Source organism: Sinocyclocheilus rhinocerous, unplaced genomic scaffold (assembly GCF_001515625.1).
Source record: "Sinocyclocheilus rhinocerous isolate Xijiao unplaced genomic scaffold, SAMN03320098_v1.1 scaffold2207, whole genome shotgun sequence".
NCBI classification, from domain to species: Eukaryota; Metazoa; Chordata; class Actinopteri; order Cypriniformes; family Cyprinidae; genus Sinocyclocheilus; species Sinocyclocheilus rhinocerous.
This window is the reverse complement of record NW_015625575.1, coordinates 235,800-256,183: the sequence shown is the minus strand read 5'-3', so window position 1 is coordinate 256,183 and position 20,384 is coordinate 235,800. Positions and strand designations below refer to the sequence as shown.

General features: G+C 33.9%; 2 pseudogenes; one reads left to right on the top strand and one right to left on the bottom strand.

Moving 5' to 3' along the window:
• Nucleotides 1-577: 577 nt before the first annotated feature.
• LOC107751842 (uncharacterized) lies at nucleotides 578-7,447 on the bottom strand (annotated as a pseudogene).
• Nucleotides 7,448-9,400: 1,953 nt separating this feature from the next.
• On the top strand, nucleotides 9,401-20,064 carry LOC107751834 (hippocampus abundant transcript 1 protein-like; annotated as a pseudogene).
• Nucleotides 20,065-20,384: the final 320 nt, after the last annotated feature.

Below are 20,384 nucleotides of genomic sequence, written 5' to 3'. Positions count from 1 at the left end.
TCATAGAAACATGTCCATGTCATATCACACCCCAAAACACAAAGTAATCAAACACAAAGGTCTGTATTTTCCATAAAGTCAATGAAACCTATTTATGCAACCCTTTTTTTAAACCTGCGTTACCATAAAACTATTTTAAAGCAGTAAAAATGTGGCATGTGTCGGTTTATATAATAGTATATTTATACAATTTATATAATAACACACACACATACACACACTGACACACTGTGGATACACTGAAAAAAATGGTTTGAAACTCAGAAATTGCTAGTTAATTTTACAAATAATTACAAAAATGGCAAGTAACTCACTGAATTAATTGTGACATTTTTTAATAGAAACACAGAGCTAGTACGTTCGTGAAACATACTCGTACTCAGTTTACTCTGGTCGGTCATTAACACACACACACACACACACACACACACACACACACACACGGTGGGACAAGCAAATAATCATCCCACAGATGAACCCATATCTCTCTCCGTAAGGGAGTGGCATCAATAATCTCACTGTTTCCCAAACAAAACTCAGGCCGTCTCCCTCTGCGGTTGCCATGGAGACAGTGTCTTCACATGCCTTTGAACAGCTGCATAATGGACAGGAGCTGCTCACTGCGTTTTTGGATATTGCACTTGGTCCTCTTTCAGCCTCTCCTGCTCCTGGAGCACGTCCTCCTGGAAGATTCACACCTAATCAATAAATAAAGAGAGGCATGTTGAAATGTTAAACAGCTGTCAGTCTCTCCACGCATAAAATGAGACGTTTGCCAGAGTTTTGAATGCGAGTTCAGTGTGAGACGATTTCATTTCATTCATTACAGTGAGAGAAAATCACGTTCAGGTACGGCTGACTCGAAATGGACTTTTAAAGGAGTATTTCATGCAAAAATGCATTTTAGCTTTTGGCTCAAAAATCAGATAAAAAGTGTATTTCTAGAAAAAAAAAAATATATTTTTAAACGTTATACATTATATTTATAAAACGGATAGTTCCGGTCCTTGATTCTGATTGGCTGAGCCAACTTCGAAGCTGTTGTAAATTACTCTACAAAGTAACATACACCTTTGTTTATGTTTGTCTGTTGCTCGGCAACCACTTTGTTGCAACCACAACTGATTCTGAGGAACTACATTGTTTGGTGGAAGAATACTGTTTTTATTAATATCATTACACTTTATTTGCTCTGTTTTATTTTGTGAAACCTTACTACGTATATGGAATAACCGTTTTATAAAAACAATAAGCCCCGTGAAGCCGTGGTTTACAGTGAATTTATAACAGCTAGCTCCGCTTCGCGTCGTACCTAACAACGGCCCTTAGCTGTTATAAATTCACTGTAAACCATGGCTTCTTGGGGCTTATTGCTTTAATATGCGCACTATGACAATTTATTTTATATACAGAGAATACAGAGTGAGAAATAACATAAAAGAGAAATATCAGAAAAATGATATAAAAAATAAAAATATAAAAAAATAATATATTATTTTATTTCAGCCAACTAACTGAAATAAGTTGAAGCTACAGCACTAAAATTACAAAAACTGAAATAAAGCTAAATAGAAATGTTAAAAAAAACAAAAATGACAGAAGCACATAACAAAATAACTAAAACTTGAACTAAAAGTAAAATGGAAACTAAAAATCTAAAAATAAAACCTCAAAATATTAATAAATAGTACACTATAATATAACACTGACATGCACTATAGTCTATTTGACATTTGACTTAACTACTAACAATAAAAGCACTGTATATATATATTTATGTATGTATATGAATTCATGTCATTTTATATGTCATTTTATTTAAAGTAATAATTCATGCAAAAAGTAAAAAAAAAAAAAAAATCAGTTACTAATTACGTACAGACAACAATCAGTGAATGCTACAGTATGATAACAGTTATTCAAAGATGAAAGCACTAAAACTATTTGCTCCAAGCTAAAAGAAGCTGGTGTCTCCATCTGACAGCAGCGGTTTGTCTGAAGTGAATGTTTGTGGTCACACACCCTCAGTTTACACAGCTCCTTCCTCTCCTGTCGTTCTCGTCCGCTCGCGCGCGCAGCCAGGCCTCGTTCTGAGTTCTGTGTCGTTTCAGCATATCCTGAAGTTCCTGTCTAGTCACAACCGCAAGCTTCTGAGAACAAGAACAAACACGTCCAAGAAACTCAGTCGCATGACATCAGTTTGACCAGCAGCACCTGTTTCCGTCTCAGCAGATGCTGGTTCTGAGCGTATCGCTCGTTTTGTAGAGCCTCTGTGTCTCGTGCAAGCGCTTCCTTTTCTCTGTTTCAGATGAGAGCAGATTCAGTTTTGCTTTATAAGATGATTTTTTTAGACAGTTAACGTGAAATAAACAACAAGGCATAATCTCTACCTGTCTAGTTTTTGGACATGGCAAAAGCTTTGTGGATCATGTTCATGAACGGCACTGAAATCTCTGGGAACGCTCACCTGGATGAAAGCGACACGAGTTTGATGCACTGGTTACAAAATCATATATTTCCTTACATATAAAGAAGTGATGCATCTAAAGAGTACACTTTCTCTCATATATTCATTCATATTTAAAGCTAAAATCTGCACTGTTCAAAGTTTGGGGTCGGTAAGAAAAGGAAAAAATGAAATCGCATCATATGACCCCTTTAAATGTTTTTGAAAGAGGTCTCTTATGCTCTCCAGGGCTTCATTTATTTGATCAAATATACAGTAAAATTCTGAAATATTATTATAATTTAAAATAAGTGTTTTCTATGTGAATATATGTTAAAATGTAATTTATTCATGTGATCAAAGCTGAATTGTCAGCATCATTACTCCAGTCTTCAGCAACATAATATCTGGATAAAATTACTTAATCAGATTCCAAAAATTAAGAAGTCATAATTAGATTAAATTACATTTTAAAATGCTTATAATCAGATTACAGTTTCTTTTTTATGGATTACATGATAATATTCACACAATGGCAGTAAATCAATCACAATTTATTGATTTTCCCTAATTTTTTTTAACATTTAAAAAAAAAAACCCTGGAGTAATGTAATGTTTTATGCATTTCATGATGTTGACATCAAAGAATGAAATATATTTTTTTAATGTTTTTTTTATATCAATGTGGTACATTTAATGGCAAGTTTAAAACAAGTAAGGTAAAAATGATCTAAAAAGTAGAAGAATAAGTAACCTAGATTACATGACTAATTACAATTGTAATCAGTAACAGATTACAATTTGTAAGTAATCTATCCAGCTCCAGTCTTCAGTGTCACATGATCTTCAGAAATCATTCTAAGATGCTGATTTGCTGCTTGAGAAACATTTCTGATTATTATCACAATGTTGAAAACAGTTTTTCTGCACAATATTTTTGTGGAAACCGTGATGCTTTTATTTTTCAGGATTCTCTGATGAATAGAACGTTCAAAAGAACAGCATTTATTTGAAACTGCAATCTTTTGTAACATTATAAATGTCTTTACTGCCACTTGTGATCAATGTATTTCGCTGTAGTGTCTGTGTTGATTGTAATGGAGGTGACGTCAATCACCTGAATGTTTGCACTCCTGTAGCTCTTCACGGTCACTGGAGACCGACTCAGCTCGTATTTCACCATGGGAATCTTTGTCGGGGCGAAGCTGATCAAGTGGAAATGATTTGAATAACATTACTTTCATGTGAAACTAGTAATGAAAACTGTGTTTTAGTCAGAGAAAGACACACCTATTACTGACACCCTGCAGTTCAAACTCTAGTAGTGACACATTTTAGTTTTCAGGATTCTTTGATGAATAGAAAGTTCAAAAGAACAGCATTTATTTGAAATCTAAATCTGTAGTAACATTATAAATGCCTTTACTCTCACGTTTGATAAGATCAATGCATCCTTGCTGAATAAAAGTAATAATTTCTTTCAAAAAAAAAAAAAAAGAGAGAAAAAAAAGAAAAGAAAAAAAAGGTAATTTACCTTGTCATGATGTGGCGTAAAGGTTTGACCGGCACAAACAACAGCAGCCTCTCCTTTTATCTTACACTGTTCCCACACCAGAGTCTCTATGAGAAAACACATTCACTAGTTCATTAGTCAGTCGTTCAAGCTGTGTAAATCAGTCTCAATCTTTCTTATGTGAATAAATGTATCCCGGCGGGTATTCCCAGTGTTGTACCCGAGTTCTTTGCTTTGAGACCCATCCTCTGCAGATCCACCGAACAGGAATATCTGCTCACCCACCACAGCTAATGAGTGAGCACATCTACAGAAGAGAAGCAGAAGAAGACCGCAGATGCTGAGCTGGAGTCTCTGGAAGAGGAAAACCACACAATAAACACAGCTGATAAAACTGCAGCTTTGAACAGATGGCCGACAATTACAGCTTCATTTCCAACAATCACTCAGTCTGCTAAAGTTACAATATAAGCTCTTTTATATGTTTTTCTACACACTGTTTTACAGTTTAATGATCAGTATTGACCTTGCTGAAGGCAGAGCTCCTGTAGTTTTAATAGGCATCCGATTCAACGACACTGAAAGAAGAAAAGCACCATTATTAAAACAATTATCAGCGAATAACGACTTAAATTTGGATGCGATTTATGACTTTCATAGGGATTTTTTATTTAATTTTTTTTAGTTTGGAACAACACGAGAGAGTAAAATATGACAGAGTTTCCATTTTTTCATAATCAATTTCTTTAAAAACTGTAAAGCCTTAACATATGAAATGTAAAAAAAAAAAATAGTTGGACTTTTTTTTTTGAAAAGGAACAGATTATTGAACCTTTAGACAAAATATAAAATAAAAAGTCACATATGTGATTTTTGTTTTCATCATATTTGATCCATCAGGATTTTATTGTCCGATACAGTGAGAATATGGAGGAAAAACACTTTTTCAATTTTATTCAGAGTCCCAAACTGAGCAAAAATATGCAATTTGGTCATGAAAAATTATGAAAATCTTATGCTTGTAATCAGTGAGATCTTTATAACAGTACAGCAGATACTTACATAAAATGATCTAAATATCAGTCATCACTCTATATCTCCAATAATATGTTTTAGTAAGATGATATTGAAATGATCCAAACATAGTGCAATGCAATGCTGATTGAGAGCTGAAGAAATAAAGGCTCCTCAGAAGATGTGAGATGTTCTGGAGGCTTGTGAAGATCATTCCTCCGCTGAGGAACAGTGAAAGTAAAGCTTCTGGAAACAAACGCTCCTCAAAACATCCTGATGATCAGATTTGAGACGCACTGATTTTTCTGCTTCAGTGCAGTAAGTGTTCATCTGGAAATATTACTGCAGTTATTCTGACGTTTACTTGATAAAAATCAGTCAAGATTTGACAGCAGAAAGACACGAGAAGCACCAGCTGAAGTTGGACGTGTGTACAATTACATTAAAAGAGCATGCTCTTCAATCAGAAGACAGAAGGCATGGAGTAGATTGAGTGTGACAGGTTTATTAGCAACGTTTTGATCATTTAGAGGCCTCTGAATTGTTAACTTAAACACAAATATCCCTGAACACGTCTAATAATGCAGTCCAGTGTCTGAGACGGCTGAAGTCCTCATAGTACTGACCGGTGTTGAACATCATGAGGTCATCTGTAGTGACGCCGTCCAGGATCCCTCCGTACACATAGATCTTCTCTCCCAGAGCCGCTGCGCTGTGTCTCAGAGTCCGCAGACACTCCTCCAGTCAGCAGCTTCTCCCACGTCATCGTCACTGACGCACAAGACAATCCACATCAACACAAGCTGTTCAGTTTAATCAGAAAGTCACATGCATTTGCACAATCAAAGGTCTAGAGTCTCACCAATGTCAAAGCAACACACACCTGGGAGATACTCTTTAGCTTCAGGATGTGAGGAACCTCCAAACAAATAGAGTTTTCCTTTAACGACACTATGGGAAAAAAGAAAAAGTGGGTTTTGATGATGCACTTCTGATTTATTATCAAAATTAAAAAGTGTTTTTAATGTACATACACACTACTGTTGAAAAGTTTGGGGCCAGTAAGCTTTTTTTTAAAGGAAATTATATTTTTATTAAGCAAGGATGCATTAAATTGATCAAAAGTGACAGTTTATAATCAACACAGACACTACAGTGCATTACATTGATCACAAAGACATTTCTAACGTTACAAAAGAGTTCTATTTCAAATAAGTGCTGTTCTTTTGAACTTTCTATTCATGTGTGAATCTTGAAAAATCAAATATATCACAGTTTCCACAAAAATATTAACAGTTTTCAACATTGATAATAATCAGATATGTTTCTTGAGCAGCAAATCAGCATATTAGAATAGAAAAAAGTTATTTGAAATTGAAATAATATTTCACAAGCTGACTGTATTTTTGATTAAAAAATGTATTATTATTATTTATTATTTGCTCTCGGTTTCTTGTATTTGTAGTATTTCAGGTTAGCTTAAATTTTAAAATGCACAGTAAAAAAAAACATACCACTATGCACCATCTGTATATATGGAAGGGGAAATACAAAAAATTACATCATTAAATACATTTTGAAATATTTAATTAAAAATACATGTAAAATATAATAAAGAAATTCTAGAAAAAAAAAATATATATCAGGATGATTTCTGAAGATCATGTGACACTGAAGACTGGAGTAATGATGCTAAAAATTCAGCTTTGATCACAGAAATAAATTATATTTTAACACATATTCACATACAAAACAGGCAGTTTAAATTGTAATAATATTTCACAATTTTTACTGTATCTTTGATCAAAAATAAATGCAGCCCTGGTGAGCAGAAGAGACTTCTTTTACATTTTTTTTTACTGACCCCAAATTTTAAACAGTGGAGGTTTTAGTTTTAAATATTAATATATGAACTCTCTCATTACCATAAAGTGTGTGTCCATCTCTTACTGTGGGAACGTCACCTTTCTGAGGCATCAGCTCCCATGTAACTTGATTTGGTGAAACTAAAACAGAAGAAAAATACACTTGAAAAGATGCAGACCACCATGAAATCAATAATGCGTTTAGGAACAAACATTCACTTATGTGTCAGCAGTGAAATATTTCCCCAAAGGTACCTGTAATCATGTAAAAGTCATTCACATATATTGGAGGATCATCCTAAGGATAAGAAAACAGTTGCACAGGCACTATGTTTGAATCAATAATCTCTATGAACAATGAAATAAAACAGTTTTCAGTGGTTTCTTAGATTCACACACCTCTGTGATCGTGCTGGATGCCCCTCCAAACAAGAAAGAGATATTTCCCGCTACAGTCATCACATGGCCATATCTGTAAATGATAAGTGTAATGCTTATTTTTCTCCTTATGGCATTACATAAACATCTGCAAGCAGAATGAACGCACCTTGGGCTTGGTGGTACTCCTGCAACCTCCTTGTCAACCCAATGTCCACTTGCTAAAGCCATTTTAGTGCTGGTCTAAAGTTACTGTTTTACAGTTAAGTTCTTTAATCTACGTCCTGTGAAAATCAGCAGGGAGCGGATCATGTGCTAAATGTTTTCCTGTCCATTGGGATTCATTCACACACAGGTTCAGTGTCTCCAACAGAGGTAAGATGAGGAAAGTGTTGCCTAGTGATACAGATAAACAAACTTCAGCAGCTCATCATGCTAACAGATCTGCTGCCACAGAGAGCCATTTAAAGGGACAGTTCACCCAAAAATGAAAATTCTGTCATCAACATAAAAGAAGATATTTTGAAGATTGCTGGTAATCAAACAGTTGGTGGTTGCCATTGACTTCTATAGTAGGAAAAAAAATACTATGGAAGTCAATGGCAACCACCAACTGTTTGATTACCAGCAATCTTCAAAATATCATCCTTTGTGTTCAACATAAGAAAGCAACTCATACACGTTTGGAACCACATGAGGGTCAGTAAATGATGACAGCATTTTAATTTTTGGGTGAACTATCCCTTTAACTTAAATGATGCAAACCATAAAAGTAGTTAAGTTTGAAGCCAAACTGATAAAGTCAAACCCATTCATATTAAACTGATTAACTCAAATAGACTTGATAACTTTAAACAATATATTTATTTATAAAACAATGTTATAAAACGACATAATCTGTAATTTTATAAAAGGTCTTTATCACAGGCTACACAACGAAACACACTTTTAAATACACAAAAATAAATAATACTTTAAAAAACAATATTATGGAACCACATAATCTGTCTTTATATTTTATAAAAGGTCTTTATCACAGGCTACACAGCAAAGACACTTTTAAATAAAAAATAAAAATATGAATACATTTGAAACACGATTTTCTGTTTCTATGTGGCATACTATTTATATGCAGTAATAGACTTTGGCGTACATATGATACGCATTGGGTGTGGGGTAGTAGATGCGTATTATAAGTGCACGAAAACTGCGTATCATATGCACGCCAAAAACAATTTCAGCGAATGAATAGCACGCCAAATAGAAACAGAAAATCATGCTATTTATATGCATCTTCATGTCCAAGGATCCAGTAGGCAAAATAATTCAAACAGTAAGTGCAGACTCTAAGTGCTGTTAGAATTTTTTTTTTTTCTAAAATGAGCATATGCGTATGTTCAGTTATTTCACTTGCACTAATGGCAATGAAAATAATCATAGCCATTAAAGTGAAATTACTGAACCTACACACAGGAGCCTGAGAAAAATGCTCATTTTAGAACAAAATTTCAAACGGCACTCTGAACTCTTCATATGTGAAAAAACAGACTTTAAATAAATAAATAACAAAAGTTATTTATAGTAACCTGTAATAATGGACCCTTTTCACGTGACTGTGATGACGCGTTTAACGGTCACCGCCATCGTAAATCCTCGAAAGTTTTTCATATTTGTATTTTTAAAAAAATGTATGTACATTTATAACACTATTCTTTGTATTATATCACCTTTGCATCAAATTACAAGAAAAACAGTTAATGCTAATGCGAAGGTGTTTCTAATGCAGCCTCTGTGGGAGGGACGGTAAATTTGACATCGTTCTCTCTTCTGACTGCCGTTATCAGTCTCTCTCAATTTTTTTCCTTTTATTGGAAGTCATGAAAACACTATCGTGGAGTTTTTCTTTTGCTATTTGAGCAAATGGGAATGCAAAAAATATATTTGTGGTACTCTCCCATTCACTGCTATTCACGTTAACCCAACTATGACGACTTCCGCTGCTGAGAAACCCGGAAATGTGAAAAAGGTCCACAGTGATCTATTGGTCTGAGCCTTGGTAACATCCTTCTGAAAAGGGAAAGCATCATCTGATAAAAACAGACCTTTTTTCTGTCACCAGACCGTCATCATCTGAAGCTGCTCGCGGTGTCTCAGTCTGACCGCGCGGCGGCGCTGTTCTGCGCACTATTCACGTAACACACGGCACAGCGGCACCATTTCATCCGTACAGTCTGCTTTACTGGACGCAAATAACCGATCGGAACTGAACTGATTTTTTATTTTGGCCGGTTGGACGGCTGTACTCGGCGGTAAAGCTGGAAGGAGCGCAGATATGCACGCAGCAGGACGGATTTTACGTTCCTCACATGAGATGTGATCATGAGATGATGAAGAAGATGGGCGAGAAAGACCCAAAACACACCAGCCGAGTTGTGCTGGTCAAGAGGATCATAATGAAGCATGACAATCCGGTGAGAATAACACACATGACGCAAACATGTCAAATTCAACGTGCCGTTGAGCGCCTGTGTTTTTCTGTTGATATTAGCTACGTTAACTCCCGTAAAAACATTTACAATAATAAAATGTGTATTTATATGGCTTATTGCGTTATAATACGCACGTATGAGCAAACATGTCTTTTTAATCGTATAACATACGTGCGCAGGAGCGCTCTTAGCGCTTCGGCCAACGTTAGCTGACAAATCACATCATTTCGGAATTTTTTTAACTGCGATTGAATTGTCGTTTTACTGTCGTAATAACAGGGTCTTTATATCATTTCTCACAGTGTATCGATAGGTGTCATGTGCGATATCGATGGTTTTTCGCAGGGTGAGGTGATGCTAATGCTATAATGAAGCGCCGCTGTCGGTTATTACGTAACTGATGCGAGCGCGCGGACACAACACATATCTGACGCACGCACGCAGTCTGTTGTCATGGGGACGCCGGAATCTTCATTCATTCATTCCTTACTGTCTGTGATGTCATTTGCGCATCCTGTTGATCTTAAGACAGAACTAATTCTTCCAGTAAGACATTTAATGGATTTACAAATATTTATTTACTAATTTGATTGTTTATACATACTGGTAAAAAATGTATAGCCTGAATGCACTGTAGTCGCGTTGGATAAAAGCGTCTGCTAAATGCATAAAAAAAAATATATATATATGTGTGTGTGTGTATATATATGCACATAAAGTTACACATTAAAATACACACACACACAGATATATATATATATAATGTGTGTTTAATATATTATAAATGCATGTATATGTATTTAATAATACATTGAATTAATTTGGAAGTACAAAAAAAAAAGATTTTGAAATGTATTTTTACAAAATGCAATTTTCTACTCTTTTTCTAAACACAGTCATACAAAAAAACTAAAATAATTAAAGGAGGAAATAGATAAAGCAGCACATGATGTTGTTTAAAATTCATACATGCAACTCACAAAATACTTCTTTGTTTAGCTTACATTATTGATGTATATCTGAAACTTTTCTATCACATTACACAAGAAGTGCTCATAGAGCCTTAAAAAGCTTCACAGATCCATGAAAGATTCAGAGAACTCCAGTGAGAGTTAAATGTTGTCCATTACATAACTTCTGTCCCAAACTCTCTGCTGAGAAACACGTTTCCTGTTTTCAGCCAGATAACGTCTCGGTGTATAAATGAGATTAAATGACATTATTAACTCACTTTTTCATTCATAAGACGTACTTGCGAGAGCATATTAAGCATCACAGTGAATTCTTTGAGACATTAGACTGTGAACGTCTGTCAGTGGTGAACGGCTGAATCTCTTTCGTCTCTTGGAATAGCAATGAGACGAGTCCCACTGAAAGCCGACGAGGCTGGCATTCAGCATTATGATTAGCATTATTAATAAAGAGCTGTTTATGTGTGTGATGCTGCAGGTCCGGCAGGGCATCGGGAAGCCGAGCGTCTATCATGCTGTTGTGGTCATCTTCCTGGAGTTTTTCGCCTGGGGTCTCCTGACCACGCCGATGCTCACCGTGAGTTACTTTAATTCTCAGTTATGTTTGTGGTTCACGCTTATCAGGATAAATGCTTCAATTATTTTATTTTTGGCACCAGAAGTTGTCAGTATAAGGTTAAAGACCACTATTCAATCTAGGGTTGAGACTCGTGAACATTTTTACAATGTTTTGTTTCGGTAATATTTCTGGAACATTTCATAAAGAACTGAACTTTTAAATTAAAAAAAAATTAAATGTAAGAATCCTGTTAACTAAAACTATTAAAAACCTTTTTGGTATTTTAAATAAAGCTGAAATAAATAAAATATAAGATAAAAAACTTACTCATACAAAATTAGCCTTGCAGCAAGCTGAAATAAAATAAGTTGAAGTTGAAGTACTAAAATTACTAAAACCTAAACTGAAATAAAAATTGAATTAAATCTATATAGAAATATTTTTAAAAAAATTATAAAAATGACAGCATATCACTATCAGTTAGCAGTGTTATATTAACTAAAACTAAACTATTAAAAATCATTTTCAGTCATTGAAATAAAACTGAAGTAAAAAAAAAACTTTACCTTAAACTTAAAAAAATAAAAATGTGAAAATTTGATTTTGCAGCTAATTGAAATAAAATAAGTTGAAGTACTAAAATTAATTGAAATAAAAAGTAAATTAAAGCTATTAGAAATATTTTTATAATGATAGAAATGACAAAAGCACACTGGCTTTTAGTGTTATTACTGAACACTAAACAATTAAAAATATGTTTTGGTAATTGAAATAAAGCTGAAATAAAATATAAATATTAGATGAAAACCTTACTTCTAAAACTAGCTTCAAAAATTAGAAAAACTTCAAAAAAAAAGTTAACTTCACATTTTAAATTGCCTTGGCAGTTAAAAACTAAAACGAAAAGTTAAAAAAAAAAAGACATATGAAATCAATAAAAAAATAAAAAAATAAATAAATTGATGCTAAATAGAAATATATATATATATATATATATAAAAAAAACGAATAAAAATCACAAAAGCACATAAAATTGAAATGAAAATTAAAAATATGAAAATGAAAGCTAAATATTAATAAATAAATAATATATAGTAGTATATACAGTAAATAACGCTGGTTAGCGCCATCTCTAGTCTCTGGTTATTTGTGAAGGCACATAAGAACCAGGGAAAAATACACATCAGTGAACCTTTAATTTTGAGAAATCAATTGTATTGTATTTGTTCTGTCTATTGAAATGTGCATTTTTCATTTGTAGGTTTTGCATGAAACATTCCCCAAACACACGTTCTTAATAAACGGCCTGATTCAGGGAGTGAAGGTACGTGATGTGATGTGAATGCAGTATTAATAATTATTATATAATATTTAATACATTTGTAATAATTTTTCTTAATAATCGCTCTCTCTTAATTTATTAAAAAATATATATAATGAATTATAATAAAATATAAATATTATATATAAATATAATACAAAAAATATATATTTTTTTTATTCAGCTTTGTTTGTCTGACCAGTGGTGGTGATGTTGAAATCTTCAAGCTTTAAAATGTTTTATCCAATAATCCAATACCGAAACGTTTATGGAAATTCATTGGAAAACATTTAGGGAGCTCTAAATCAACATCTTAGTTCATCTTATATTTAACTTGTTTTCAGGTGGTACTTTGCCATGATATCAGTGTCCGGCACGTTTTCCGTCACCTTCTCTGTAATCTTCGCGTACATCGCAGACGTTACGGATGTGCGTGAGAGGAGTACGGCGTACGGACTCGTAAGTGGCTCTTTTATTAAATATAAAAAGCATCTTGGACAGATCTCAGAGTCTCAGTGAAGCTGTTTTAGGATATTTCTATTTCCAAGGTTCTTCTGCATGACCTGGATTCAGTGTCCTTGACCCAGCTGGATAGACGAGTTATATTTCTATCCGCTTCCAGGTTTCTGCGACGTTCGCAGCGAGTCTGGTCACCAGCCCGGCCATCGGCGCGTACCTGTCAGCCAGCTATGGTGATAATCTGGTGGTGCTGCTGGCGACTCTCATCGCTCTGGCCGACATCTGCTTCATCCTGCTGGCTGTCCCAGAGTCACTGCCCGACAAGATGAGGCTCAACACGTGGGGAGCGCCCATCTCCTGGGAGCAGGCCGACCCGTTCGCTGTAAGGATTTAAAGGAGCATTCTCCACTTGTTTATTTTTTTTTTAATTATTTGGTATAATGATATGTAAGCATTATGAAAACGTAACTGTTTGTGTGTGTGTGTACATACACTCACCGGCCACTTTATTAGGTACACCTGTTCAATTGCTTGGTAACACAAATTGCTAATCAGCCAATCACATGGCAGCAACTCAATGCATTTAGGCAACTAGATGTGGTGAAGACGACTTGCTGAAGTTCAAACCGAGCATCAGAATGGGGAAGAAAGGGGATTTAAGTGACTTTGAACGTGGAGTGGTTGTTGGTGCCAGAGGGGGTGGTCTGAGTATACAATACTTCAGCGAGACAATGATCCCAAACACAGCCAAGGAAACTCAAAGTACAAAGGCTTTTGTACGAAGTATTAAATAAATTTCAGTAAGCGTGTTAAATACTTTTCCCCTGGGTCATTCCATTTTATTACACAGAACTTAATTTCTGAACTTATTTGTTTTGTTTTCTTTGTATGTATGGATTACTTGGGTTGTTACCGACATCTGGTGAAAATTTCATGTCAACAGCACCTTTAGAAATATATTTTCTGAGCAAAATGGTGATGGTTCAATACTTATTTTACCCACTGTAAATGTTTAGGCTACAACGACCTAACATAAACTATGAAACATAAAAGAAGATAATTTGAGAAACATCAGTTTTTTTTTCATTCATGCAATGGAAGTCATTGGTAACCAAAACAGCTTTGTTACCAACAGTCTTCAAAATACCTTCATTTATGTTCCACAAAAGAAAGTAAGTCATTTAGGTTTGAGTAGGCTAAATGATGACATAATTAAACACTTTTGGGTGAACTATCCCTTTAAAGTGTTTTTTCCCCTTTTTTTCTTTAAAATGAAATAATACTCTAAATAAGGCCATGTCCACACGTACACGGGTATATTTATAAATGGAATTTTTCCTTCTTCCGTTTAAAAAAAAATCTCCCTCCACATGAATATATACCATAATTATACATCTCAAAAAAGTATAGTACACTTCGATAATTGTGATTATAGAACTAAATGAAATCAGTCAAAAAATAATAGTCAAAGAATAGTCATATATAGTGGATATATAAATTATATAAATAATTATCTAATATTTAATATCTAATGTAATATTTTTGCTGTAAGAACTTAAAGAATTAATTTAAAAGATTTTTAAAATGAATTTATTTATTTTTACTATGACGTTATGTAAAAAATAAAAAAATAGATATATGTATTCAACACCATAATTATACATTTCAAAAAGTATAGTGCACTTCAATAATTGTGATTATGGAACTGAATGAAATCAGTTAATTCTTGGACCACTTCTCTTCTCTGTCTACATGGCATCACTAGGTTCTGTCATTCAGAAACATGGCTTTTCATATCACTGCTGTGCTGATGACACTCAACTCTACCTCTCATTCCATCCTGATTTAAATATATCAGGATGGGACATATCAGTAGTTTAAATGGGGAAAATAATATCTGCTTACAATATCTGCCTCGTACTGATGATTAAAATAAAACACTACTATACAAAACACCTTTTTTAATTTCAGTTTTATGAGCTACTGAACGTTTTATTGATGCCTTGATGCTATTGATGTTTCTTCACAGTCTTTGCGGAAGGTTGGGCAGGACACGACCGTTCTGCTCATCTGTATCACAGTGTTTCTGTCCTATCTGCCCGAGGCGGGTCAGTACTCCAGCTTTTTCCTCTACCTGCGTCAGGTAAGCTGTTTATTCTTGGTTTTTAATGCACAAATGTTAAGGTTCTATATTTAATGTTCCTGATTAAAGCAGCTGTCTGCTTCCATTAAACTTTCATCAGCGGTTTATCCTGCAGGGTGCTTTATTTATGCTGCATTTTTTCACTGTCTGCTGTTGTTGAACAGTCCCATGATTCATGCTGCACTGATGACTGGAAGGTTTTTAGATGCAGCATGCTTCTAATTAACTAAACAAGTAGGATCAGTAAACAAAAACACTACCATACTACTCATACTGCTTCTGCATGATGACCAACAAAATGTGCTAACTGCAGTAAATATTGTATTAAATACTTATTGTATTAAATATTTTTCAATTGTTATTTTTTTGTAAATTCTATTAAATATCGTTATAAAAGTGTTTTTTTAAAGTCTCATGCTCACCAAGGCTGCATTTATTTGATTAAAAGTACAGTAAAATTAAAAAGAGTAATATTCTGAAATATAATTACATTTTAAAATAAAAACTGTAGTAAATATTGTTGTAAAGACTCTTTTTTATATTTTTTGTAAAAAAAAATTTTTTATATTGTAAAATGTAATTTATTGCTGTGATCAAAGCTGAATTTTCAGCATCATTACTCCAGTCTTCAGTGTCACATGATCTTCAGAAATCATTCTAATATGCTGATTTGCTGCTCAAGAAACATTTCAGATTATTATCAATGTTGAAAACAGTTGTGCTGCTTCATATTTTTGTGGAAACTGATACATTTTATTTTTCAGGATTCTTTGATGAATAGAAACTTTAAAAGAACAGCACTGATTTGAAGTTAATAAATGAAGTAATTAAAGTATTACTTTTTTCTATTTGTCCCTAATATATATTTATTTAGTTTTATAATTACTTATTTATAATAGCTGGACTCTATTTCACACACTCGTCGGTTTCTCAGGAAGTTCGGGGTTTGGCTGGATTGTTAGTGGCATCCTGTCTGAGTGTTGAGTTGAGTTCAGTGACGGCTCATTACTGGATATAGCAGATTTAATTGGATCCGGGGTGTGCTGGTGCAGACTGATGGTGATGCAGCTCTTTCTCTTTGTCTTTCAGGTCATTAACTTCTCGCCCAAAACGATCGCGGTGTTCATCGGCGTGGTGGGAATCCTCTCAATCCTAGCGCAGGTATTTAATTGAGGCAATATTCTTGGCTCTGCCTTATTACTCGTGTCGCTGAGCCTGCGAGGCGTCTCGTGAAAGTGGCTCTCGCAAACGCTTTCTAATTCAATTGAATCCCTCCTTCAGGGAACGAGGGTTACCATACGTAACCGAGACGATATCCATTACTTTTTGATTCGTTTTACAAATAATAAAAAAAAATAAAAGCTTAACTATGATGGAAATATATTTTATTCTACCTTCTGATGACACTGCAAACAAGTGCTGTTCTTCCTGAGTATTTTTGTCTTGTTTTCCAGTGCAAATGTCTGAAGATTCTTAAATGAACACAGATGCAAAATGACACAATTCAAGTCTTGATTTCTGAGAAATTGATCAAAATGAAATTAAAACAAGAACAAATATCTGCCAATGGGCTCAGAAAAATCAACTTACTTCAAAGGGAGAACAAGTTCTCATTCCCCATTGACAGATATTTGTTCTTGTTTTAAGCTTGAAATCACTTTTTAGTTTCTCAGAAAACAAAACTTCATATCTTCATTTTGCATCTAAAGTAAACGTCCCCTGATTTAAGGATGTTTCTACTGGAAATCAAAACAAAAATACTGAAGATTTTTTTTTTTTCATTTAATGATATATATATATATATATATATATATATATTTAATTTTAATAAATATAAAAAATAAATATCACATAATAAATTTAAATATTAAAGAACACATTTTTTTCACAAAATAAAAATTAAGATTTTTTTCAAATGATACATGTGTATCAGCTTTAATGCACTTATCAAAATAACAAAAGCAGTTGAATGTTAAACGCTTTGGTTTTAATGTTTATAAAATAAGTATTTTAAATGTATATTTTAAATTAAAATCTGCAAAAGAGTGGAAAAATATATTCAAATACTCCATTTAATGTCAAGTTTATGAATAAATAAGCTTATTTCCCCCACAAAATCTGTAGTTGTCAGTCACTGTTAGGATGTAGTAAAACACCCAAAACACGTGCTTATGTTTGCATTTTCTGGCCACTAAAATCAGAAGCAGGCATAAATTAATGTCATACATGTGAAAATGGGCTGATAATTGCACAGCAGGGTTTCTGCAAACTTTATGAAGATAAATCTAAGACCTTTTTAAGACACAAGTTTAATGAATAAATTAAAGGGAACATCATTTGTCAATATGATCTTTAAATGTAAATGTCTAGGAAGCACAACGAGTTGTATTAGCAATACTTCAAAGTTTGAAAATAGAAATTATTAAAACAAGAACAAATATCTGCCAATGGGCTCAGAAAAATCAACTTAATTCAAAGGGAGAACAAGTTCTCATTCCCCATTGACAGATATTTGTTCTTGTTTTAAGCTTGAAATCACTTTTTAGTTTCTCAGAAAACAAAACTTCATATCTTCATTTTGCATCTAAAGTAAACGTCCCCTGATTTAAGGATGTTTCTACTGGAAATCAAAACAAAAATACTGAAGATTTTTTTTTTTTCATTTAATGCCATGACTATGAATGTAAGATTTTCTGCCCTCACGTAAGATCTTTTTAAGGCCTTAATTTGTGGACGGTTGAATTAAGAATGATTTGGCCGGCAATTGGCCGTCGAAAGCAAAAATGCAACAAAATGCATTATATTTTGTGAGAATTTTTGAAATCGGAACCCAAAATTTGTATGAAACGACTATTTGTTCAGCAAATATGTTGCAGGGCAGTGTGATTATTTATTCTCATGTTCCCGCCAGACGCTGTTTCTGACTTTATTAATGAGGACCATCGGGAACAAGAACACGGTTCTTCTGGGTCTGGGTTTCCAGATTCTCCAGCTGGCCTGGTACGGTTTGGGGTCCGAGCCGTGGTGAGTCAAGAGAAATTACCTGCTTATGCAAACATTACAGAACAATCGTCTGGTTTCAGAAGAGCGAGTCACTTCTGTTTGATGTCCAGAAGCGATTGTCGTTTATGCTGATGTTATATTTGTTGTTGTTTAGGATGATGTGGGCGGCCGGCGCGGTGGCAGCCATGTCCAGCATAACGTTCCCTGCAGTGAGCGCTTTAGTGTCACGCAGAGCGGATCCAGATAAACAGGGTAATCTCTTATATGCGAACTTTCAAGATTTTAACTGTTCAAAACTTTAAGGATTGAAGAAAAACAACTAATGAACCATGCACTATGAGAGCAGGAACTCAGAAAGTACACATTTTTATTTCATGTTGGATTCTAAGTAAAAAATCTGAGGCATTTAAATAATAATAATAATTTGTTGCATTTATATAGCGCTTTTCTAGACATTTAAAGCCATTTTTCCATCTGTCTGTGCTGTATTACCTCAGGTCTGGTTCTGGGCATGATAACAGGGATTCGAGGGCTCTGTAACGGTCTGGGTCCGGCGCTGTATGGCTTCATTTTCTTCCTCTTTAATGTGGAGTTGAGCGGGATCACCTCCATCCAGCCCGACTACGCCATCCCACTACAGAACTCCACAGAGGTACAGGTGTCAGTCTGTCTGCTATACAGGAAGAATTTCAAATTGGTTTAGTGAATCAGTTCAAAATATTGATTCAGTGATTAATTTGCATCATGACTCAAAGGCACTCCATGCACAGCAATTTTAATGCTTAAAATGTTTATTTTCTAATATAATTTTTGAATCTATTTGACTACAATGACTTTGGTTAAAATTATAAAAAATTGACTTTTGAGGTGACTCAAGAGCAAATAAATGAATAATAATAATTATAAAAATAATAATATAAATGACTGTTTATGTATATGCACAATTTGTTTTTCTTCTATTGTCCTCATTTCAAGTCGCTTTGGATAATAGCGTCTGCTAAATGACTAAATGTAAATGTAAATTTCAATTAATCACTTTAAGAGCAGAAAATAAAAAAAATTACAAATATAAAAATTACGTATACGTATATATATATTATTTTGCTTTGCACAAAACAAGTACAAAGTATATATCTGTATGTGTGTGTGTGTGTGTGTGTGTAAAAGTAATATATTTACTATAGATTCACTATACATTATCTATTTCGTACAAAACTTTTGCTGTATGATGTAATGTAAAAATTATATATATCATATATAATAAAAATATAAAATTTGCCATATTTGCACAAAACTGTTTTACTGTAAAAAAAAAAAGTAAATGCTTATTTTGAATGTTTATAAATTATAATGATAAAAATATATAATTTTGCATCAGCGTATAAGTAAAATCTTATTACGATCATAAATGTTATTCATAACAGGAATGAAAAATGTAAGTAAAAAACAAACATTAATTATAGTGGAAAACAACATTTATTAGAAACACCAAGCCTAAACGTATTTATTTAAACTGAACTAACGGCATGTGGGAAATACACTGTACAAATAAACTTGGCTCATTAAAAACAATACTTGAAAATACTTGATATATTTATTTAATATATGTATTATCTATATCTAAGTAAATACTCACTCAGTAGCACAAACAGTGTCATAAATCCTTGATGACTTCCTCTAATGTTGCTTTCTTGTCGCCTGTTTTTTTGCGTAGAAGACCACAATCCCCGGTCCTCCGTTCCTCCTGGGCGCCTGTACGGTGGTGGTGGCGTTTCTAGTCGCTCTCTTCATCCCGGACCACCCCACGCCCCCAGCGACGCCCTGCCAAACCCGTAAGAGCAGTGCGAGTCTAGCCGGCGCTCACACCAACACGCCGCTGCCGGGGAGCGACGAAGCTAACTGAGACTTGTTATAGCACTTGCATATTATTGCTCTTTTGTTAATTTTGATTGCTTCCACTGTCCTCATTTATAAGTTGCTTTGGATAATAGCGTCTGCTAAATGACTAAATGTAAATGTAAATTTCAATTAATCACTTTAAGAGCAGAAAATAAAAAAAATTACAAATATAAAAATTACGTATACGTATATATATATTATTTTGCTTTGCACAAAACAAGTACAAAGTATATATCTGTATGTGTGTGTGTGTGTGTGTGTGTAAAAGTAATATATTTACTATAGATTCACTATACATTATCTATTTCGTACAAAACTTTTGCT